The 26,453-nt window shown below is 46.9% G+C and overlaps 1 protein-coding gene across 4 annotated transcripts in view; it reads left to right on the forward strand.

Annotated features, from left to right (window-relative positions):
- The first annotated feature begins 16,809 nt into the window (after positions 1-16,809).
- Positions 16,810-26,453, forward strand: part of LOC121281931 (serine/threonine-protein kinase 38) — an 86,573-nt gene continuing 76,929 nt past the window's right edge. For 2 of the 4 annotated variants that reach the window (XM_041195156.1, XM_041195159.1), the window contains exon 1: positions 16,810-16,959. The gene's annotated coding sequence lies outside the window, so the exon portion shown is untranslated. Of the gene's footprint in view, positions 16,960-19,187; positions 19,263-26,453 lie in introns of all 4 variants that reach the window. The other 2 variants (XM_041195157.1, XM_041195158.1) reach the window with 2 other exon arrangements.

The raw sequence follows: 26,453 nt of genomic DNA on the forward strand, positions 1-26,453 counted from the left end.
GTTTAACTAGGAACAAAATTAACTGTGTACCTTTTGCATCATCCTGTCAAATGTTTACAGAATTTTGAACACATGCTTCTAGCTCACCTGAAACTGAAGTTTCAAATCACGTCTCAGCTCCTTCCCAAGATCTGGACTATTTCTGGTACTTTGGATAGGCAGTGAGCCTTTCTCTCTTCAGTCCAGTTGTTAGATGATATCACCCCAAAGGACTTTGCTATTAAGATATATTTACATATTCATGGCATCTTGCTTCATTGCAGCCATCTGTGGGTGTACCCTCTGTAAAACTGATTGTGGTACAGGATCCCTCTGATCGTGTACGAAGCTCCCATTGTATAAGTTTATCTATACAATGTTTCGCAAATATTTCTTTGTATTTATTAATTCATTTGGATCACTTAAATGCAAATGAATATTTGTTCTTAATTCACATCTCTTGGACACTTACCCAGGAGATTGAACAGTAGACCTGACTCATTCACTGTGGGTATAGTTTAAAAGCAAGGTAGGTTATTGAGGTATAGGGTGGAATCATCCCAGATTTGCAGTAAGTGTGGTAGTGGGTGGGAAAAAGGACATTTTACCCGCTGGACGCAATAGTGGGTTTTTACGTCGTATCATCCCAATCCCGCCTCATTAACCATGAATTCCTGGAAAAAACGCAGGGTCGCTGGCAGGGCATCCTCTGATTCACCCACTCCACAATCATCTTAGGCCTTTCGTTACCTGGGCGCCCCTGCACAGGGCTAGCACTCTTCAAAGGCTAGGAATCTGCTGGGAGCTGATGGCTGCCAAAGGGAGGAAACAAATTGCCTCTGGATTTAGCAATGCCTCCCTTGAGCACCTACTGGACACAGTGGATGCCACCGTGAAGCCCTCTACCTCTGCTCTGGGTGAAAACAAGCAGCAAGCAAGGTCACCAACCCGGCATGGGAGGCTGTGTCAGCGGTGGTCAGCACCAATGAACTGCAAAAGAGGACAGCCACCCAATGCTGAAAGAGGATGAATGGTCTCAACCGTTCCACCAGGGGAACTCGCTCTTCTCATCACTCTGAACTCACACAGTCACAAACCCATTACACATCCACAGGGATCTCACACCTCAAGGGACAACACCACTAACTTTCACACATACCCCTACATCTCCAACAGGCTCATATCTTCTCGAGCCTGCATCCTCATCCTGTCCATGGATCCGCTCACCACACAAACATTCCGGATAGTGCCATGTGTCCTGCTCACACTATCTCCACGTTTTCTGCAGGAGAGACTGGCTTACAGCAGCAGGGAGAGGTCCCAGACCGGGTTGGTGGAGTGGCCCACATTAGGCCTCTCACTCACGTTGGCTGGTGAGGACGTGGACCGTGCCTGCAGCAACGGTGAGGTCGGCACCAAGCACCCTCGTAAGAATCCTGCACCACATCATCCTTCTCTCAACGCAATTGTCAGTGCTCTCTCCTTTTGACTCTGCTGCCATGCACTAATTGTCTCTACGTTGGTTCACAGGGAGCTCTGCCAAGCGACTGACACGCTCAGCCAGCCAGTCCCTCAGCTCTGTCCAGGTCGTCATCCCCAGCCAAGAGGACACCTCCTCCATTGAAGAGCTGGAAACAAGCAGCCTGGAAGACCCCTCACAGCATTTATCCACACCCTGCACCAACGCAAACACACACACGTCCATGGGATCTAGATATACAGCAGGCTTGAGCTAACAATGTGGTGGTCACCGCATGGACACGTGTCCACAGCAGGAGGAGGCAGGTTCAGCCGAGCTCCCCGGCACTCGGAAGACTGCTGGGGAAGTGGCATCTGTGAGGTCTGAGTCAGATGCTGAGCCTCTGGATTAGGCCTTCCTACTCATTGTGGAGAGTCAGCAGAAGGTGGGGGAACATCATACAGAGCTGTTGGAAGCCCTCAACAGAGTGACACACGAGTCGGAGGAGTGTGTCTGCCTGCTCTCTGATGATGTGCCCACATGTACGTATATAGAGGTCTCCATGGGAAGGATTGCGGACACCATGGAGACCCTGGTCCAGCAGAATGTGGAGACGCACGCAGACCTGCATTCCATTGTGGTAGCCATGGGTGAGTTCCTGCAGTGGCGATGTGAGAGGGAAATAGGGCACCTCGACAACCCTCCAGGTGATTCCTCAAGGAGCCAGGCCAGCACCCTTGGGCACCTGACAAGAGGAGGAGTGGCAGTTGGACACCCCTGGGTCATCCAACTCAGGAATCTCAGAGGCTGCCCTCTCCCTCCGATTCCCCTTTGCCTGTGATCCCCTCAACCTCATCCTCTATCACTGCAGAGGGAGTAGCTGGCCCACAGGAGGACAGCCAAAGCAAGATGGGGCCCTCGAGGCCTCGGCTCTCCAGAGGGCCCACACCAAAGTCATCAGAAGCAACAGGGCCAACTATTGCACCGGCTGTCTCCACCATGGACGGGTGGAGTGGACGATCGCAAGGTGAGACCAATTTTTGGCTTTCCCGCCATATTGTCCTCTCATGCCCGCCATGACACCCGACACCAATGAGGACGGAAAATTCCGGCCCCAGAAAGTGGTTCTCAATGTCTACCCCAGCCCACAAGGAATGCTGGAGGAAAACCCAAGATCACATCAAATTCAGCACATTGCAATATGTACAGCCAAAGAAAACAGCTGGACTCAAATCCAGTCACTTCCAAGCAAATATCTTGTTCAAAAGCTGCACATCATTCAACCTAACAATGATAACAAATATTCATCCTATGTAGAAACAGAAATAACTAAGAGTGTTTGCATCAGTCCAATGTTACATCTGTTTTCAAGAGCCTTCAAAGAATCTTTCCCCCTCGTCGATAGAGTCGACTGTAGCGGCAGTAACTGATAGCTGTTCAAACCCAGATACAGAACTCTGGAAGAAGAGGTCTGGCAAGAAAGAGACCATCTCTCACTGGTCTATCATGGGGCTGTTATCAACTGCATTTCTCCCTCTTATTCTCTGCACAGGCTTGTTGTAGCAGCCCTGGAAGTTACACATGCCAATTACAGGCCAGCCAGTGTGGGGCACTGAGGGAGGGGCTGTTTAACACAGATTCTTATTAAATGACAGCAACAGTGACATCAGAGTGAGAAGGAGTTCCAAGGGTGAGTAAATTGGTTGAGTCAACATTAAGTAATGTATTCCTTTAACAAAATCAGTCTGTAATTGGAGAACCTGGAGGTATGGGAGCATGAGGTTATCAGTAAGCAGCTGGTGAGTTTTATTTTCTGCTTAGTTCAGGAACAAGTCTTAAGTTTATTTCTAGTAAGTTTAGGTTGTAATTTAATAAATAGAGGCATGACATTTCTGCAGGTGCAGATGTGAATCTAGGATGGTATGTTGCCTCCTGGCAGAGTCCATGATGTCACTGAGCGGCTGCAGAGTGCTATGAGCGGGGGAGGGTGAACATCCAGAGGTCATGGTTAGTATCACAGAATCACATAGTGCAGAAGAGGCCCTTCGGCCCATCGAGTCTGCACCGACATGTGAGAAACACTTGGCCTACCTACTGATTCCCATTTACCAGCACTTGGCCCATAGTCTTGAATGTTATGATGTGCCAAGTGCTCATATCAGTGTCATATCAGTACCAATGACATAGTTAGAAAGAGGAATAAGGTCAGCCAGGCTTGCTCTAGAAGCTAGAAAATAAATTAAAAAGTAAGACCTTAAAGGAAGTGATCTGAATTCCTCCTGGTGCCATGCACAAGTGAATACAGAGATAGGAGGATAGTGCAGCTCAGTGTATGGCTGGTGAGATAGTGCAGGAGGGAGGGCTTTAGATTCCTGAGGAATTGAAACTGGTTCTGGGAAATGGGATCTGTACAAGTCGGACAGGACTGAGACAAATATTGTGTCGGTGGGTTTGCTCGTTCTGTTGGTGACAGGTTAAACCAGTTTCACAGGGGAATGGGAATTTGAGCACAGATTTAGAAAGAAGAAAAGCAAAAGTGGAAATGAAAGGCAGGGAATTAGCAAGCAAATACAGAAGGCAGAGAAAACAAAGGCTAGAAAAGACACAAGGAGTTCTTCAGTGATTAGAAGGTGTCTTGTGAATAAGGCAATAGGAGCTGAGGGTACAATTAGACATTTGGAAGTATGTTGCCAGAACTGTTATTGCAATATGGTTTAAAGAATAGTCAGAATGGCAGCTCAACATTCCTGGTTACAGGGTTTTCAGACGGAGTGGAGAGGGGGATAAAAAGATGGGGGTGGGGGGGCATCGCCATATTGACGAAAGAAACAATCACAGCGGTTAGGGGGGATGATATGATAGAAAGAGCATCAAATGAGGTCATGTGGATTGAACTGAGGAACAAAAACAGGACAATCGGACTGCTGGGAGTGTACTATAGATCCCCAGACAGTGAGAGGGAGATGAAAGAGAAAATATGTAGGTAAATTGCTCGGAAGTGCAGAAACAATAGAGTAGTAATTGTGGGGGGTTTCAAGTACCCTAATATTAACTGGGATATAATCAGTGTAAAAAATGATAATGAATTCTTAAAATGCAATTAGAACTTTTTTAGTCATTAAGTCCAACAAGGGGAAATTCTGAACTCAATTTTAGAAGCTTAGTTTGAAGATTCTGAAGGCTTGACAGGGTAGACAATAGACACCAAGAGGTTGTTTCTCCCTGGATGGGGAATCCGGAGCACAGGGCCACTGTCTCAGGATAAGGGGTTGATCATTTAAGACTGAGATGAGGAGAAATTTCTTCACTCAAAGAGTTGTGAATCTTTGGAATTGTCTGCCCCCGAGGACTGTGGATGCTCCATGATTGAGTATATTCAAAACTGAGATCAATAGACTTTTGATCTCTCAGGGAATTGATATGTGAGTAGCAGGCAGTAAAGTGATGTTGAGGCAGAAGATCAGCCATGATCATATTGAATGGCAGAGCTGCTCAATAAGGTCTACTCCTGTTTTTATTTCTTATGTTCTTATAAAGGTATCAGTGGGACAGCATTTTGGTGGTGATCATAATTCAGTTAAATTTAGATACTAAGAGTAAACGTTTTAAATTGGGGAAAGGCCAGTTTTCCTAAGCTGAGATGTGATTTGGCAAAAGTGGACTGGAAACAGCTACTGGAAAGCAAATCAGTGTCAGAACAGTGGGAGGCATTCAAGGAGGAGATAGAGAGGGTTCAAACAATTTTGTTCTTACAAAAATAAGGGTGGGACTCCTAAATCTAGACTTGACCAGATGTTAAAGAACAAAGAAGGATAAGGCAAAAAGGGAAGCTTATAGATTCTGAGAGCATAATACTGCAGCAAACCTATAGCAAAGAAAAGATAGGGCATGAAAAATATTGGCAAGTAAAATCAAAGAAAACACAAAGATATTTTACAAATACATCTTTTCCTTAAACAGTCATTTGGGATTGAGGATAATTTGCTTCCACTCTGGTCCGAATGGTTCTAAGATATGATATGTTATGATCCCCATTAAGATTGATAACTTTTAAAAAGAAATAAATTTACCAACGACCAATGGAAAGAACCAAAGGACAAGATTTCACATTTTAAGACTTACACTGTAATAAACAACTTGTAGTATATTGCAATATCTGAGCATTAATACTGTCCACTCTGCTCTCCTCTCTGTGTGGGAGTGTAAATAAAGCTAGTTCAGTAATGAGCAGGTGTTCATCTTAGTGCAATGCAGAAAGATGACAACGAGGCTGGGTTGAAATTTTCTTTTACATTTCATTTGAGAAATTGAAGACTGAAGTACATTGTGACACATTTTTGGAACTCCTAATGATTTTGAGCAAGTTGAGGAAATTTAAAAGATTGCTCCATGTGTGCTCAATGTGTTCAAGTACACAGTGAGTCAACATGGTACATATTTGAAAAAATGGCTCTGAAGACATATTTGGTGACAATGGGGAATTCAACCCTAACAAAGAGGGCTGGTGTAATTATGAACCAAGGTTACCAATTTGGCTGAAAATGAATCAAATAGGAGATGAGGATAATGTAAATGTTTTCCTCATCATGATGGGACCAGATGTTTTTGAGGTACTTTTTAATCAATGTTGTTCAAGAGACCCAGTTTGATGGGATATGCTGAAATTGATGAAATTCTGGACTCATTATGGCATGACTAAGAATGAAATTGCACTGAGGGTTATGTTCCGTCAAAGGAAGCAGTTAGCAAGTGAGACTATTGCAGATTTCAGTCTTGAGTTAAAGAAACTGTCTCATCAGTTAGAAACAAAACACAGACAAGAGGACAAAGAGGTTTGTCCTTTTGTCTATGACATCTTTTGGCTATCTCCACCTATCACTAGCCCTCTATCCAGCTCTACCTGTCCCATCCCCCCTTAAACCAGCTTATATCTCACCTCTTTTCTATTTTTACTTAGTTCTGTTGAAGAGTCATACGGACTCGAAACATTAACTGTGTTCCTCTCCACAGATGCTGCCAGACCTGCTGAGTTTTTCCAGGCATTTTTATTTTTGTTTTGGATTTCCAGCATCCACAGTTTTTTGCTTTCATCAGTAAGAAGTTGACCATAGAGACACATTCCAGGCCAGGCTTTTGAGTAATGCTAATAAGCTGACGTGGAAAGAGACCTGAATGAGGCCACACACATGGCAACGGCAGAAAAGGATAGTTGCAGTTTGCAAGGGAGTTCATGTCCTGAGCTGACAGGGGACCCCCACCAGATTACAGCAGGGTTCAGGCCAGGGCAGCCAGATTCACAGTCTCTGGGTCAGAAAGGCCGATGCTACCATTGCCATTGTATCCACCAACCACTTAAATGGTCCAGTTACTGCGGTAATGTTGAGATTGCTTGGTCCCATGAGTTCCCTCAATGGCCTCAAGGGAACATTTGTTAAGTAGGTGTCTTCCCATTCTCTTGATATAATGATGCAGCTTGTCAGATATCTCTTCCTAACCAAATTGGGTGATGTTTGCCTGCTTTGAGGAGGAAATGTTACCAATCAGGGACTTGGCAAGGAAGCGCTGGTGGTTCCTGGCCATACCTTGGCCGGTAGCCTAGCCTGATTCCGGCAGGATATCTCGCACATTTTTGTCAGCAGCCCCTAACATATTGCTCAGCTGGGCTGCACACAAAGCACTGCTCACAACTATTCGTTGGCAGTCAGGACATCATCCTCACCTTGTAATGGTTGCTGGCTTTGGGAGTGATTCCTGGAGGTTCCCTCTTCTGGGACAGGCACCTCCTGTAGGTCTATGAACTGTCTCTTCATGATGGTGATTTCTGCCGTGCCTACACACCAATCTCAAACATCAAAGAGGTTTCCTTTTCCTTTGGTGTTCCTGTTCCTCCTGACTGTAATTCATTTCTTGGATCACACAGCACTCTCCCCGCTCTCCAGCTCCTCCTGCTGCACTGTCCAGTGACTAGCTGCAGCATTCAGCTCCTCAAACAGTACTTGCCCCTCATTCCGGGATTTCCTGAAAAGGGGCGAAGTTCATTTCTGACGGATTCACTCTTCTGCCCTGTCAAGAGAGCATGCAAAAACTTGTTTTATACAAAGGTGGTGTCGTACTTAATCCCGGATCCTGCCTCCCGACTGGCCTAGGTAACCTTCTGTCTGAGATCAAGCACTTGGACAAGGGAGGTCTGGGCTGCTTCCCTTCACTGCACTGGCTCAGACAGATCATGATTCAATTCTGCAGCACTTTCTCCAGGAAGTGGCACCTCAATGTGTGATGTGGGTCAGGTAGGGTCAGTTCAACTCATCCTGAAAAGTAGTCTGTACGTGAAGACCCTGGGACTATGGCATATATCACTGCTTTTGTGGTTTCTTGGTCAGAATGATCCTTGCTGATGCTGCTTTCAATCTGGTGGACAAGGCTGGAGAACGTCTCCCTCTGTCCAGGTTCCCCTATCTGTCCTGAGATCATGGGATCTCACCACGAGATTTGGAATAATTTGCCTGGGCTCGGGCTGGTTGGAAAATAATAAATAGATACAGGGTTTCCCTCCACTTCCCCAGGTGGTTGCTTCTCAGCTTCGAATCCATACAACGACCCACCAGCGCCTTGGAGACCAGCATCTCCTGATCTTCCCTTTCCTCCATCTCTTGTGTTCAGATACATTGTGATTCTCCTCACCAGCACCTATCTATCTGTCTGTCCCTCCATTTGACCTGGTGCTGACATACATGAAGCAATTCCTTCGGCTCCACATGACTTTTTCAAGTAATGACCTCCTGGATTAGATCTCCAAAAGTGAATAGACCATGGCTGCTGCCTGCCCTCCTGGTTCCCAGTAAACAGTATGACTTGCAGGGTCCCTTTGTACTCTGTTGCTGACCCACAGCCTTATCACCTCAGGACCTAACAATCACTGCCACTACCACTTAACACCTGAGTCACCTTGAAGGCTCTTTTCATCACTGGACGGCTACTGTGGCTCATCCCTGCTATTGTCATCCAGGAATGTGCACAATGGTCCCATCTGGGGTGTCAACACTTGTTGCACTTGCCTAGAGAATGGGAGGTGATGATGTGTTATATTCCCTAAAATAAAAAAGGTGACATTGTGCATAGGTTGAAGTAACATAAGGACCTTTGATTCAATACACAATAGTACAATCACTCTTATAAGTACAAACACATTGAACAACTAATTAGATTAAATAATACAAACTCATTACAGTGTTATGCTTTTACACGTCTCTCTAATGAATCAAGTAATCCAAGTTCCAATAGTAAGCCTAGCTTCACATAATCTGATGATTATGATCTGTTGATACCAAAATAATTATATTCATGGCTTATTCAGCTTTAAGACTATGTCCAATGGACCATAAGGATTAAACAATCATAAACAAAGCACTAAACAAGTATTCCAGTATTGACCCTACCTTTGCTACATGTGTTACAGCTATCCTAGTCATTGGGAAAAATAAAATCATAACTTGATTGAATGCATGGAGTAATGCCAGTTTTTCTAAGTCAATGTGAATCATACATCAACAACTGTCCAGAACATTTTATACATAATCAAACTTATACCTCGAGTAAGCATCTTTCATTGCTTGGTTAAATGATACAACAAATTATAAATAGAAATATATAATTTTACCTAAAACAAAAAAAAGGACAGAAGACAGTGTATATAGGTTGAAGTAGCATAGGAGAGTAGTAAGATGGCCACTTCAGAGCATAGTATTTCCCGCTCCTGAGCAGGAGGATCCATTGTTTCTATGGAGGTATTTGGTTGTGAATTGACTTTTAAGAGAAAAAGCTAAAAGAAGCAATATTTGCGATCATTTACAAACTAAACACAATGTTGAATAAACAAAGTGATATATTTTATGCCCAGTGAAGGCATTTCCTACTCCTAAGTTTAAACGTGGACTGTATTCAGTATATAATTTTCTGGAACTGTCTTTCTTTTAAAAGTGGAGACTAAACAGGCTACTAAGATAGCTGTCAAGGGTCAGGTGACTTTTGCAATTTCTGCACAAAGAATTAACTCAGGTTTGAAAATACCTCTGGAAAGTTCTCAAATGCAAATGGGTTTCTCAGGTGCAAAGGGACCAGCCTTACCAGCTCAATGGAAGAGATCAAACAATCAGTGGCTACCAAAAGTGTCAGAGCCGTGGGGATGGGATATCTAATGTGATCTTCCAGTGAGCTAATTGTTGCTGGTATGTTGATGGGCTATCAATCATTCACCCATCGTGTATCAATCACCCTGGCTCCAACCCATTATGTGGACAATGGACAGCACTGAAACTTGCCAACATGTAACTGAAACCAGTTGTAGATAACAAATCTATTATCGCAAGAATCAAAGAGAACTTAGGCAAGTCTGCAAAGAATACCCACTGCAGAATACCAGCTGCAGAACAGGGCAATAACACCTATGCCTTTTTAAACCGGGAAACTGCTACATCTAAAAGCCTCCCAGCCTGATCCCTATTCCAAGTCCATCTGTAAAGAAACACTACAAGTAACTAATATTGGATCTGATGAATGTCCGTCTCTTCGAGTGAATCCTACAACAATCCTGATATGGAATTTGAGCTCTTGAACTCATCTAACCTACCCTTTCAGAATGAAAACGTCACCTTAACTGGGCCCGCAACTATTGTTTTATTCCTACAATGAACTAAACATGTCAACTACAAACTATTTCTTGGTTTACAACTTGTAAAAGTACCGTACAGGTAGTCTTTTGATCCATCTCTTTCACGTGTGTGTGTGATGTAGAGATTATACTTTTGGGGCGAAATTATGAATAAATAATCTTTATTTAAACCCATGTAAGCTTGCTGCTGTTATTTAAATTGACCATGCACAGTCTGGGGATTGAGAAACACACACATCTTCCTTTTCAAAAAATACAATGATTACCGAAAGTAAGGAGAAGGGTATAAGGGTTTCAGTCTCTCCTGACCCGTCTGTAACATATAAGGAAAAAGATTTTTAAAAAATCAGGGGGTGGTGGGGGGGTGGTGTGTGTGAGTGATTTCTTAGGGGTCTCACATTTGTAGCCCATGTTAGACTGTAACTCACTGCCTGAGTTTATTGCTATACTTTGTCTGAAAAATGAATAAACTTCTTTTGAGTTTACCTCATTAAAGTAATCTCACGACTGAACTTTTTTGCCAGTCTGTTCCCATAACAATTAGGGGTTCAAAACCCTAAAAGCCAACACTTTTTCATGTATTTTGAAATGGGCGACAGAATTGGTATCTGGCCAGTGGGCTGACCTGCATCCCTCATGCCACCTGCCCCTGGTATCACCATCACTCACCAGCCCTTCAGAAGACCAGTGACCACCTTGCTGACTTGATTCCAGGTCCAGTGCTCACTTGAAACGGGTAACTCTGCCAACTCCAACCCAGAAGGGAAAAAAACAGTAAAAATGGGGAAATAAGAGAATTGGTCCGAATTGTTTGAGCTGCACATTCAGAGCTGTCTCACTAAGTTGTAGCACTTCTGGATGCTGCAGCCACTTCTTCCCATAGTCAGAAGCAGGACAGATATTCTGGGATAAAAGCAAAAAACTGCGAATGCCTGAAATCCAAAACAAAAATAATAATAAAAATAAAAATAAGGTACAGATATTCTGGGGTTCCCTCTTCGGAGTAATTTTCAGCCACTGCTGATGAAATGAATGGAGCTATGGTGGATGGGTGGGGTGGGGGATTGGGTGGTGAAGAGGGTGTCGCAGAAGAAAGAGCTCTGGGGCTGTTGTGGGCTGGAGAGGGGTTACAGAAATAGGGAGGGAAGAGGTCTTGGCAGGTTTTACAGAATCACAGAATTGTTACAGCACAGAAGGAAACCATTTGGCCCATCGTGTCAGCACTAGCAATTCAAATGAGCATTATGACTTAGTGCCCCTCTCCTGCTTTTTCCCTGTACCCTTGCACATTGTTCCTATTCAAATAATCATCTAATGCCCTCTGGAATGCCTTGATTGAACCTGCCTCCAACTGACTTCTTGGCAGTGCATTCCAGACCTGAACCACTCATTGTGAGAAGAAGTTTTGTCTCACATCACATTTGCTTCTTTTGCAAATCACTTTAAATCTGTGCCCTCTTGTTCTCGATCCTTTTATGAGCGGAAGCAGTTTCTCCCTATCTACCATCTACCCTATCCAGCCCCCTCATGATTTTGAACACCTCTATCAAAACCCATCCTAGCCTTCTCCTCTCCAAGGAGAACCAAGCTCTCCAATCTCTCTTCATAAGTGAAGTTTCCCATCCCTGGAACCATTCTTGTAAACCTCTTCTGCACTCTCTCCAATGTGTTCACATTCTTCCCACAGTGTGGCGCCTAGAACTGTACACAATACTCCAGCTCAGGTCTAACTAGTGTCTTATATAGGCTCCACATAACCTCCCTGCTCTTGTACTCTATGCCCCTATTAATAAAGCCCAGGATACTGTATGCTTTATTAACTGTTCTCTCAACCTGTCCTGCCACCTGCAATGATCCATGCACATATACACACAGGTCCTACTGCTCCTGCACCTCTTTAAGGATTGTACACCTTATTTTATATTGTCTTTCCATGTTCTTCCTACCAAAGTACACCACCTCACGCTTCGCCGCATTGAACTTCATCTGCCACCGATTTGCCCACTCCACAAAATTGTCTTTGTTCTTTTGGAGGTTCTATACTGTCCTCTTCACAGCTTGCTATGCTTCCAAGTTTCGTCCACAAACTTTTAAATTGTCCGCTGCACACCAAGATCTGGGTCATTAATATATATCAGGAAAAGCAAGGGCCCAAATACCCACCACTTGGGAACTCCACTACAAACCTTCCTCCAGTCCAGAAAATATCCATTGACCATTACCCTCTGTTACTCAGCTAATTTTGTATCCACATTGCTATTGTCTCTTTTATTCCATGAGCTATAACATTTCCCACAAGTCTGTTGTGTGGCACTGTGTCGAATGCCTTTTGAAAGTCCATGCACACTACATCAACAACATTACCCTCATCAACCCACTCTGTTAGCTCTTCAAAAAACTCCAATAAGTTAGTTAAACATGATTTCCCCTTCCTAATCAACCCACATTTTTCCATGTCACTATTAATTGTATCCCGAATAACTGTTTCTAGAAGCTTCCCCACCACTGAAGTTAAACTGACTGGTCTGTAACTGTTGGGCTTATCCTTACAACCTTTTTTGAACAAGGGCATAATGTTTGCAATTCTTCAGTTCCCCCCGAGTCTAGGGAAGACTGAAAGATTATGGCCAGTGTCCCTACAATTTCTACTCTTGTTTTCTTCAATATCCTTGGATGCATCTCATCCAGTCCTGGTGCTTTGTCAACTTTAAGTACCGACAGTTTATCAAACAATTCCTCCTTATCAATTTTGAACTCTGCTTGTGACAGAGCTTCCTCCTCTGTCACTGTGACCTCAGTAGTATCTGCTTCCTTGGTAAAGACAGGTGCAAAGCATTCATTTAACATCTCAGCCATGTCCCCCGCCCTACTCCTCTTTTCACCACCCTTATTATTTATGTGCCGATAAAAAACTTTGGGATTCCCCTTTACGTTGGCTGTCAGTCTTTTCTCATAATCCCTCTTTGCTTTTCTAATTTGCTTTTTCACCTCCCCTCTGAACCTTCTGTTTTCCGCTTGGTTCTCAATTGTATTTTCTACCTGACACCTTTTCTTCTTTATCTTAATTTCTATCTCCTTTTTCATCCAGAGAGTCTGGGATTGTTTGCCCCACCTTTCCCTTTTGACTGTAACTGAATCATTCCTTCTTTGAAGGTAGCCCATTGTTCAGCTACAGTTTTTCCCACCAACCTTTGGTTCCAGTCTATTCGGCCCAGCTCTATTCTTGCCCCACTGAAGTTGGCTCTCCCCTAGTTAATTATTCTTACTCTGGATTGTCATTGTCCTCTTCTACCATCATCCTAATCCTTACGAAACAATGAACACTGTCTCCTAAATGTTCCCCCACTGACCCCCACTTGATCTACTTGGCCCACCTCATTTCCAAGAACTAGGTCCAACAGTGCATCCTTCCTTGTTGGACTGGACACAGAAAATTCTCCTGAACACAATCTAGGAACTCTTGCCTCTCTCCACCCTTTATACTACCACTATCACAGTCTACATTTGGGTAATTAAAGTCACCCATTATAACTGCTCTATGATGTTTGAATCTCTCTGTAATTTTCCTGCAGATTTGTTCCTCTACATCCTTCTCACTAGTTGGCGGTCTATAGACTACACTGAGCAATGTAACTGCACCTTTTTTGTTCCTTAGCTTTAGCCAAATTGATTCTGTCCTTGAACTCTCTGGGACATCCTCTTTCTCCAGCACTGTAATGCTCTCTTTAACCAATACCGCCACCCCTCCTCCTTTTCTTCCATTCCTATCATTTCGGAACACCTTGTACCCAGGAATATTTAACACCCAGTCCTGCCCTTCCTGGAGCCAGGTCTCTGTTATCGCCACAGCATCATATTTCCACATGGCAATCTGTACCAGTAACTCCCCAATCTTATTTACCATACTCGTTGCATTCACATATATGCACAGTAACCCTTGATTTAGGCTTCCTGACTTTCTCCCTCACTCTGACTCCACCTATTAACTTACTATTCTCTAATCTATTGCTATCTGTCTCTCCCAGTATTTTGTGCACCCTGGTATTCCTCTCTAATATTCTCTCCTGGTTCCCACACCTCTGCTGAGTTAGTTTAAAGCCCTCCCAACAACACTAGTAAAATGCCCTGCAAGGAACTCAGTCCCAGCTCTTGTACAGGTGCCACCTCCCCCAGAGCCAGCCCAGTACCCCAGGAGTCTAAAGCTCTCCCTCCTGCACCATATTTCCAGCCATACGTTCATCTGCCTCATCCTCCTATTTCTATGCTCTCTTGCACGTGGCACTGGCAGTAATCCGGAGATGACTACATTTGAGGCCCTGCTTGCTACTTTTTGACCTAGCTAACTTAATTCTGATTGCAGGACCACACCTCCCTTCCTGCCTTAGTCATTGGGGTCAATATGGACCATGACTTCTGGCTGATCACACTCCCACAGAAGAATGTCCTGCAGCCATTTGGTGACATCCTTGACCCTGGCACCAGAGAGGCAACATATCATCCGAGAGTCATGTCTCTGACTGCAGAAATGCCTGTCTGTGCCCCTAACTAACAAAACCCCTATTACTATTACTCTTTCTCCTTCCTCCCATTCTGTACAGCCGAGCTGCTCGTGGTGCCACAAACTTGGCTTTGACTGCACTCCTCTGAGGAACCATCACCCTCACCAGCTTCCAAAACGGAAAACCGATTAGCAAGCAGGACACCAGGGGACACCTGCACTACCTGCCTGGTTCTCTTGGATTGCCTGGCAGTCACCCATTCTCTTTCTGCCTCCAGTCTCCTGGCCTGTGGTGTGACCACCTCTCTGAATGTGCTATCCATGTAATGCTCAGCCTCGTGGATGCACCACAGTGATTCCATCTGCTGCTCGAGCTCTGGATATTATGGTCTGGCTGGTTATTATTGGCTGCTTGGTTGCTAAGAGCTGGTTATTATCCACTGCCTGGTTGCTAAGGGCTTCCTGGTTGCTAAGGGCTAGTTGTTATGGGCTGCCCGATTGCTAAGGGCCGGTTATTATTACCCGCATGGGCCCCAGCTATGCCAGTCTCTTTATGGGGTATGTGGAACATTCCTTGTTCTAGTCCTACTCCGGCCCCCTTCCACAACTCTTTCTCCGGTATATCGATGATTACTTCGGTGCTGCTTCATGCTGTAGTCGGGACCTGGAAAAATTTGCTTCCAATCTCCACCCCTCCATCATTTTCACATGGTCCATCTCTGACACTTCCCTTCCCTTCCTTGACCTCTCTGTCTGAATTTCTGGTGATAGACTGTCCACCAATATCCATTACAAGCCTACCGACTCCCACAGCTACCTCGACTACACCTCCTCACGCCCCGCTTCCTGTAAGGACTCCATCCCATTCTCTCAGTTCCTTCGCCTCCATCACATCTGTTCTGATGATGCTACCTTCAAAAACAGTTCCTCTGACATGTCCTCCTACTTCCTTAACCAAGGTTTTCCACCCACGGTCGTGTCTGGCCCATCTCCCACGCATCCACCCTCACGCCTTCTCCTCCTTCCCAGAAACATGATTGGGTCCCCCTTGTCCTCACTTATCACCCCACCAGCCTCCGCATTCAAAGGATCATCCTCCGCCATTTCCGCCAACTCCAGCATGATGCCACCACTAAATGCATCTTCTCTTCACCCACCCTGGCGGCATTCCGTAGGGATCATTCCCTCCGTGACACCCTGGTCCACTCCTCCATCACCGCCTACTCCTCAACCCCCACCTATGGCACCTCCCCATGCCCACGGAATTGATGCAACACCTGCCCCTTCACTTCCTCCCTCCTCAACGTCCAAGGGCCCAAACACTCCTTTCAAGTGAAGCAGCATTTCACTTGCATTTCCCCCAACTTAGTCTACTGCATTCGTTGCTCCCAATGCGGTCTCCTCTACATTGGAGAGACCAAACGTAAACTGGGCGACCGCTTTGCAGAACACCTGCGGTCTGTCCGCAAGAAAGACCCAAACTTCCCTGTCGTTTGCCATTTTAACACTCCACCCTGCTCTCTTGCCCACTTGTCTGTCCCTGGCTTGCTGCATTGTTCCAGTGAAGCCCAACGCAAACTAGAGGAACAGCACCTCATCTTCCGACTAGGCACTTTACAGCCTTCCGGACTGAATGTTGAATTCAACAACTTTAGATCTTGAGCTCCCTCCTCCATCCCCACCCCGTTTCTGTTTCTTCCCCCTTCCTTTTGTTTTTTTCCAATAATTTATATAGATTTTTCTTTACCCACCTATTTCCATTATTTTTAAATCTATATCTTTTATGCCCGGTTAGTCTTATTCCACCCCACCCCTACTAGAGCTGTACCTTGAGTGCCATACCATCCATTCTTAATTAGCACATTAGTTTAGATAATATCACCAACTTCAACACCTCTGTGTTCTTTTGTTCTTTTGTCTGTGACATCTTTCGTTGATCTGCTCCTATCACTGCTTGCTTGTCCCTACAACTACACCACCCCCCTCCACACCTTAAACCAGATTATATTTTACCCCTCTCCTAATATTCACCCAGTTCTGTTGAAGGGTCATGAGGACTCGAAACGTCAACTCTTTTCTTCTCCGCCGATGCTGCCAGACCTGCTGAGTTTTTCCAGGTAATTCTGTTTTTGTGCCGGTTATTATAGGCTGTCGGAATGCTCAGGTGTGGTTATTATGGGCTGTCTGGTTGCTAAGGGCTGGTTGGTGTGAGCTGTCCGCGCGGGGGCGCTTCTCTTGCTGTTCCGCCGGAAGTGAGTCCGGGGCTGCACGGATCCCGGATCAGGGAGCGGGAGAGAGCTGGAACCGGGGCCGGAGTTGACCGGGCCGGGCTGTGCTGGGGCCGAGGACTGCCAGGTAAGAGCCGGCAGTAAGCGGGGAAAAGTGAGGGAGCCGGGGCTTGAGGCTGAGGCCTGGGCTTTAGCTCTTCACAAACAGAGTGAGCGGCCCCGAGCCCGGCCAGCGCCGCCTCTCCTTCCCGGAGCGGCCGCAGGGCGCCGGGGTTGGGGTGGGGGGGGGGGAACCTGCATCGCGCTGGGCGCAGGAGAGAAAAGGCCGCAACTGGGCTGGTGAGGGGCACATCCTGAGGTCAGGGCTCCAGTGCCGAGGGTGGGGTCTCTGGGGTGAGGGGTGTGGGGGGTCTCCCTGGGGTGGAGGGGTCTCCCTGGGGTGAGGGGTGTGTGGGGGTCTCCCTGGGGTGAGGGGTGTGTGGGGGTCTCCCTGGGGTGAGGGGTGTGTGGGGGTCTCCCTGGGGTGAGGGGTGTGGGGGGGGGGTCTCCCTGGGGTGGGGGGTTCTCCCTGGGGTGAGGGGTGTGGGGGGGGGGTCTCCCTGGGGTAGTGGGTCTCCCTGGGGTGAGGGGTGTGGGGGGGGGTCTCCCTGGGGTAGTGGGTCTCCCTGGGGTGAGGGGTGTGGGGGGGGTCTCCCTGGGATAGTGAGTCTCCCTGGGGTGAGGGGTGTGGGGGGGGTGTGCCTCCCTGGGGTAGTGGGTCTCCCTGAAAGGGGGGGGGGGGTGCCTCCCTGGGGTAGTGGGTCTCCCTGGGGTGATGGGAGTGGTGGGGTCTCCCTGGGGTAGTGGGTCTCCCTGGGGTGAGGGGGTTGGGGGGGTCTCCCTGGGGTGGGGGGTCACCCTGGGGTAGTGGGTCTCCCTGGGATGGGTGGTGTGGGGGGTGGTCTCCCTGGGGTGAAGCGTGTCGGGGAAGTCTCTCTGGTGTGGGGGCGTCTCCCTGGGGTGAGGGGTGTGGGGGGGGTCTCCCTGGGGTGAGGGGTGTGGGGGGTCTCCCTGGGGTGGAGGGGTCTCCCTGGGGTGAGGGGTGTGTGGAGGGGTCTCCCTGGGGTGAGGGGTGTGAGGGGGTTTCTCCCTGGGGTGAGGGGTGTGTGGGGGGTTCTCCTTGGAGTGAGGGGTGTGTGGGGGGTTCTCCCTGGGGTGAGGGGTGTGTGGGGGGTTCTCCCTGGGGTGAGGGGTGTGTGGGGGGTTCTCCCTGGGGTGAGGGGTGTGTGGGGGGTTCTCCCTGGGGTGAGGGGTGTGTGGGGGGTTCTCCCTGGGGTGAGGGGTGTGTGGGGGGTTCTCCCTGGGGTGAGGGGTGTGTGGGGGGTTCTCCCTGGGGTGAGGGGTGTGTGGGGGGTTCTCCCTGGGGTGAGGGGTGTGTGGGGGGTTCTCCCTGGGGTGAGGGGTGTGTGGGGGGTTCTCCCTGGGGTGAGGGGTGTGTGGGGGGTTCTCCCTGGGGTGAGGGGTGTGTGGGGGGTTCTCCCTGGGGTGAGGGGTGGGTGGGGGGTTCTCCCTGGGGTGAGGGGTGTGTGGGGGGTTCTCCCTGGGGTGAGGGGTGTGTGGGGGGTTCTCCCTGGGGTGAGGGGTGTGTGGGGGGTTCTCCCTGGGGTGAGGGGTGTGTGGGGGGGTCTCCCTGGGGTGAGGGGTGTGTGGGGGGGTCTCCCTGGGGTGAGGGGTGTGGGGGGGGCGTGCCTCCCTGGGGTAGTGGGTCTCCCTGGGGTGTGGGGTGTGGGGGGGTCTCCCTGGGGTAGTGGGTCTCCCTGGGGTGTTGGGTCTCCCTGGGGTGACGGGAGTGGGGGGGTCTCCCTGGGGTGGTGGGTCTCCCTGGGGTGACGGGAGTGGGGGGGGTCTCCCTGGGGTAGTGGGTCTCCCTGGGGTGAGGGGGTTGGGGGGTCTCCCTGGGGTGGGGGATCACCCTGGGGTAGTGGGTCTCCCTGGGGTGAGGGGTTTGGGAGAGGGGTCTCCCTGGGGTGTTGGGGGTCTCCCTGGGATGGGTGGTGTGGGGGGTGGTCTCCCTGGGGTGGGGGGTCTCCCTGGGGTGAAGCGTGTTGGGGAAGTCTCCCTTATGTGGGGACGTCTCCCTGGGGTGAGGGGTGTGGGGGTGTCTCCCTGGGGTGAGGGGGGTAGGGGGGTCTCCCTGGGGTGAGGGATGTGGGGGGATCTCCCTGGGGTGAGGGATGTGGGGGGATCTCCCTGGGGTGGGGGGGATCTCCCTGGGGTGGGGAGGATCTCCCTGGGGTGGGGGTGCATACAGTCATAGAAAGGCATTGATCAGAGTTTTTGAGTAACGACAGGAATCGGTTTCTCCTTATGATCCAGATGGCATTCTTGACATTGGTGTCTCCTGTCCTGGGGAACAATCCCGTTGTCTGTTACGAACCCTGAATTCAGGAGGTACTCCTGCTCCTTTCTCTCTTTCAAGATGCTTCTTTTATTCTACCTCTTTGACCAAACTTTTGGCCACTTGTCCTAATGTTTCTTTATATGAATCTGTGTCAATGTTCGTCTGCTCTAAGGCCCTTTGAAGCAGCTTGGGATGTTTTATAGATGTTTCGTATTCGACCTCTTGCTGCTGACCCAGCTCTCCCATTGAATTCTAATCCTGTGATTATTTGAAAACTGGTGGGGAAGGTCATAAGCTAGACTTCAGCAGGAGCTTCATATATTCAAAATCAATGGCAAGGTTTCTGCAGGCAGACTACGTGATTTCAATCCTACTTTTGTGCTAAGTAAACTGATCTGTCTTTTGACCGCAGTGCTCCAAAAGGAGATTCTGCCATGGTTCCTGCTCCTGTCCTGCTATCCAGGGACCCCCACTGTATAGGTACAGAATCTTGCTTAACTGTGATGCCCCCTCTAGCGGAATAGTCTAGTGAGGCTCACTGCCCAGGCTTGGGCAAGTGACTGGAGGGCAGCTGGCACAGATGAAATTTATCCCACTGTGAATTGATGCTTTCAAGAAATGTTGGGAGCAGAATTATTCAAGATGACACCCAACTTATTTGCTTATTTCTGCCAAGGGCTTGTTTTCACACTGCTTGTTGCAAATATTCAATCTTTTTTGTCATTAATTTATGGGTTGTGGGCATAGCTGGTAAGACCAACATGTTTGTCAGCTCTATAATTGAGTGCCTTGCTAGCCCATTTGAGAGGGCAGTTCAGAGTAAACCACATTGCTGTGGGCCTGGAATCACATGTAGGCCAGACCAGGTAAGGATGGCATATTTCCTTCCCTAAAGGACATCAGATGGGTTTTTATAGCAGGTGGTCTGTTAGTTTCATGGTTACCATGGCTAGCTTCTTTATTCCAGATTGATTTAAGTAACTCAATTTAAATTCCCAGCTGACATGGTGGGATTTGAACTCTGGATCATAAATCCAAGCCTCTGGATTATTAATCTTGTAAAGTAACCACTATGCTACTGTACACATTCTGTGTTCTGTAAGATATGCCATCTTGGGGACATTTTACTCCTAAAGTACAGTACGTGGGTACTGCAGAGAGGAAAGCAGTCCATTCTGTAACTGGTACTGTGAAGACTCCTCAGCTCTTCTCTGTGTCCTGTCTGTGGTAGTCCAGGGAGAAATTAATCTCTTCTTATGTTCATAGGACATGGGCCTCACTGTCAAGGCTGATTTTGATTGCCTTCCTCTAGTTCCCGAGAGAAGGTGGTGCTGGTCCTTTTTCCCTAAACCACTGCATGTAACAATCTGACATGACTGACTGTCTTGCCCTGGGCCTTTTCAAGGGGCAGGAAAGACTCAGTCAGACAGATGCGGGGCTGTCCTGGAGGCTACGACACTGGTTGCCTTGCCTAAAGGACATTACTGAACCAGTTCTGTTTTTCTGTCAATGGAAGCTTCATGGTAACCTTTACTGTTCCCAACCTATTTATCCATTGACCCAAACACAACTGGGCAGGTGGTGTTGTGTTATAACCTCTGAAAAGTAAGGTTATCAATAGCTGGCATCTTGCTATTTATGCATTAGGTTGGAGCTCAAGTGATGGATGACATGCTACTGCATTTAAAGGAATCAAGTGACCAAAATTGAGTTTTTCAAAAAAAAGTTGATAAAACGTACTCTGTTTCTTATGGCCTGGTATATACCATGTCCCTATAGCCACATTATACACTGGGATATACTGTGTCCCTATGGCCACATTATACACAGGTATATACTGCACCCCCATGGCCACATTATACACATATATACTGCACCCCTATGGCCACATTATACCCTGGTATATACTGCACCCCATGGCCAAATTATACACAGGTATATATGTCCCCCTATAGCCATATTATACACCGGTATCTACCACACCACTATGGCCACAGTATACACCGGTATATATAGCATCCCTATGCCACATTATAAGCTGGTATATACCACACCCCTATGGCTGCATTATGCACAGGTATATACCGTACCTCCTATGGTCACATTATACACTGGTATTTATGCACCCCTATGGCCACATTATACCCCGGTATATACTGCACCCCTATGGCCAATTTATACACTGGGATATACTGTGTCCCCATGGCCACATTATACACAGGTATATATGTCCCCCATATAGCCATATTATACACCGGTATCTACCGCACCCCTATGGCCACATTATACACAGGTATATTCAGCACCCCTATGCCACATTATAATCTGGTATATACTGTACCCCTATGGCCACATTATACACAGGCATATACTGCATCCCTATGGCCACAGTATACACTGGTATATATGCACCCTTATGACCCTATTATACATCGGCATATACTGCACACTTGCAGCCACAGGGTGCACTGGCATATATGCACCCCTATGGCCACATTATGCAAGGGTATGTACTGTGTCCCTATGGCCGCATTACACTCTGGCATATAATGTGTCCCTATGGCCACATTATACACTGGTATATACTGCACCCCTATGGCCACATTATGCACTGATATATACCGCATCCCTATAGCCGTATTATACACTGGTATATACCGCATCCCTATAGCTGCATTATACACCAGTATATACTGTACCCCTATAGGCACATTATACACAGGTATATACCGCTCCCCTATGGCCACATTATACACTGGTATAATAAGTATCCCTATGGCCACGTTATGCACTGGTATATACTGCACCTCCTATGGCCACATTATACACAGGCATATACCGCATACCTACGGCCACTGTATACATTGATATATACTGTATCCCTATGGTCACATCATACACGGGCATATACTGTGTCCCTGTGGCCACATCATACACAGGCATACACCACACACTATGGCCACATTATGCACTGGCATATACAACACCCCTATGGCCACATTGTGCACTAGAATATACCACATCCCTATGGTCACATTATGTACTGGTATATACTGCACCTCCTATGGCCACATTATACACTGGTATATATGCACCTTTATGGCCACATTATACACAGGTATATACTGCAAACCTATAGCCTCAGTATACACTGGTATATACTGCACACCTACAGCCACAGTATACACTGGTATACAAAGCACCCCTATAGCCACATGATATACTAGTATATACTACACCCCTATGGCCACACTATGCACTGGTATATACCGCACCCCTATAGCCATATTATACGCTGGTATATACTGCACCTCCTATGGCCACATTATCCACTGGTATGTATGCACCCCTATGGCTACATTATACACTGGTATATACCGTACCTTATGATGACATTACATACTGTTATATATGCTCCCCTGTAGCCATATTACACACCGGTATCTACTGCACAGTATACACTGGTATAATAAGCACCCCAATGGCCGCATTATGCACTGGTATATACCGCATCCCTATGGCCACATTATGCACTGCCATATATGCACCCCTATAGCCGTGTTATACACTGGTATATACCGCGCCCCTATGGCCATATTATACACCGGTATATACAGCACCCCTATGGCCACATTATAAACTGGTATATACCACACCCCTATAGCCACATTATACACGGGTACATATCGCACCCCTACGGCCACATTATACACAGGTATATACTGCACCCCTATGGCCACAGTATACACTGGTATATATGCACCCCTATGGCCCCATTATACGTCGGCATATACTGCACACTTGCGGCCACAGTGTGCACTGGCATATACGCACCCCTATGGCCACGTTATGCACTGGTATATACCGCATCCGTATTATACACTGGTATAGGCCATATCCCTATAGCCACATCATACACTGGCATATATGCACCCCTATGGCCGCATTATGAACGAGTATATACTGCACCCCTACAGCCACAGTATACACTGGTATATATGCACCCCTATGGCCACCTTATGCACTGGTATATACTGCACCCCTATGGCCACAGTATACACTGGTATATACCGCACCCCTATGGCCACATTACGCACTGGTATATACTGTGTTCCTAAGGCCACATTATACTCAGGTATATACTGCGTCTCCATGGCCACATTATACAACAGTACATACTGCACCCCTGTGGCCACATTATACATTGGTATGTGTGCACGCCCATAGCCATATTATGCACAGGTATATACCGCACCCCTATGGCCACATTATGCACTGGTATATACTGCACCTCCTATGGCCTCATTATACACTGGTATATGCCACACCCCTATAGCCACATTATACACTGGTATATACCACACCCCTACAGCCACATTATACACTGGTATATACCACACCCCTACAGCCACATTATACACTGGCATATACCACATCCCTATAGCTGCATTATACACCAGTACATACTGTACCCCTATAGGCACATTATACACAGGTATATACCGCTCCCCTATGGCCACATTATACACTGGTATAATAAGCATCCCTATGGCCACATTATGCACTGGTATATACTGCACCTCCTACGGCCACATTATACACTGGGATATACTGCACCTCCGATGGCCATATTATACACAAGCATATACCGCACGCCAATGGCCATTGTATACACTGGTATAAACTGTATCCCTATGGTCACATTATACACAGGCATATACTGTGTCCCTATGACCACATCATACACAGGCATATACCACACCCCTATGGCCACATTATGCAAGGGTATGTACTGTGTCCCTATGGCCACATTACACTTTGGCATATACTGTGTCCCTATGGCCACATTATACACTGGTATATATTGCACCCCTATGGCCACGTTATGTACTGGTATATACCGCATCCCTATAGCCGTATTATACACTGGTATAGACCATATCCCCATAGCCGCATCATACGCTGGTATATATGCACCCCTATAGCCACTTTATACACTGTTACATACTGCTCCCCTATGGCCACAGTATACACTGGCATATATGCAACCCTATGGCCACATTATGAATGAGTATATACTGCACCCCTACACCCACAGTATACACTGGTATATAAGCACCCCTATGGCCACGTTATGCACTGGTATATACTGCACCCCTACGGCCACAGTATACACTGGTATATACTGCACCCCTATGGCCACATTATGCACTGGTATATACTGTGTTCCTAAAGCCACATTATACTCAGGTATATACTGTGTCTCCGTGGCCACATTATACAATAGTATATACTGCACCTCCTATAGCCGCATTATACACCAGTATATACTGTACCCCTATAGGCACATTATACACAGGTATATACTGCTCCCCTCTGGCCACATTATACACTGGTATAATAAGCATCCCTATGGCCATATTAAGCACTGGTATGTACTACACCTCCTATGGCCACATTATACACTGGGATATACTGCACTTCCGATGGCCACATTATACACAAGCATATACCGCATGCCTATGGCCACTGTATACACTGGTATATACTGTATCCCTATGGTCACATTATACACAGGCATATACTGTGTCCCTATGACCACATCATACATAGGCATATACCACACCCTATAGCCACATTATGCACTGGTATATACAACACCCCTATGGCCACATTATACACTGGAATATACCACACCCCTACAGCCACATTATACACTGGCATATACCATATCCCTATAGCTGCATTATACACCAGTATATACACCGTACACCTATAGGCACGTTATACACAGGTATATGCCGCTCCCCTATGGCCACATTATACACTGGTATAATAAGCATCCCTATGGCCACATTATGCACTGGTATATACTGCACCTCCTACGGCCACTTTATACACTGGGATATACTGCACCTCCTATGGCCACATTACACACACGCATAAACCGCATGCCTATGGCCACTGTATATACTGTATCCCTATGGTCACGTTATACACAGGCATATACTGTGTCCCTATGGCCACATTATGCACTGGTATATACAGCACCTCTATGGCCACATTATGCACTAGAATATACCGCACCCCTATGGTCACATTATGTACTGGTATATACTGCATCTCCTATGGCCACATTATACACAGGTATATACTGCACATCTATGGCCTCAGCATACACTGGTATATACTGCATGCCTACAGCCACAGTATACACTAGTATACAAAGCACCCCTATAGCCACATAATACACTAGTATATTCTGCACCCTATAGCCACATTATACACAGGTATATACCACACCCCTAATGGCCACATTATGCACTGGTATATACCGCACCTCTATAGCCGTATTATATGCTGGTATATACTGTACCTCGTATGGCCACATTACACACTGGTATGTATGCATCCCTAAGACCACATTATACACTGGTATATAATGCACCCCTATAGCCACATTATGTACTGGTATATACTGCATCTCCTATGGCCACATTATGCACTGGTATATTCCACACCCCTATAGCCGTATTATACACTGGTATATGCTGTACCTCCTATGGCCACATTATACACTGGTATGTATGCACCCCTATGGCCACATTATACACTGGTATGTATGCACCCCTATGGCCACATTATACACTGGTATGTATGCACCCCTATGGCCACATTATACACTGGTATGTATGCACCCCTATGGCCACATTATACACTGGTATGTAATGCACCCCTATGGCCACATTATACACGAGTACATACTGCACCCCTATGGCTATATTATACACTGGTATATACTGCACACCTGCGGCCACAGGACACACTGGTATATTTGCACCCCTATGGCCACATTATGCACTGGCATATACTGTGTCCCTATGGCCACATTATACACTAGTATATACTGCACCCCTATGGCCACATTATACACTGGTATAAAAAGCTCCCCTATAGCCACATGATATACTAGTATATACTGCACCCCTATGGCCATATTATACACAGGTATATATCATACCCCTATGGCCACATTATGCACTGGTATATACCGCACCTCTATAGCCGTATTATACGCTGGTATATACTGCACCTCCTATGGCCACATTATACACGAGTATATACTGCACCCCTACGGCCACAGTATTCACTGGTATATATGCACCCCTATGGCCACGTTATGCATTGGTATATACTGCACCCCGACTGCCACAGTATACACTGGTATATGCCACACCCCT

This window comes from Carcharodon carcharias, chromosome 9, assembly GCF_017639515.1.
Source record: "Carcharodon carcharias isolate sCarCar2 chromosome 9, sCarCar2.pri, whole genome shotgun sequence".
NCBI classification, from domain to species: Eukaryota; Metazoa; Chordata; class Chondrichthyes; order Lamniformes; family Lamnidae; genus Carcharodon; species Carcharodon carcharias.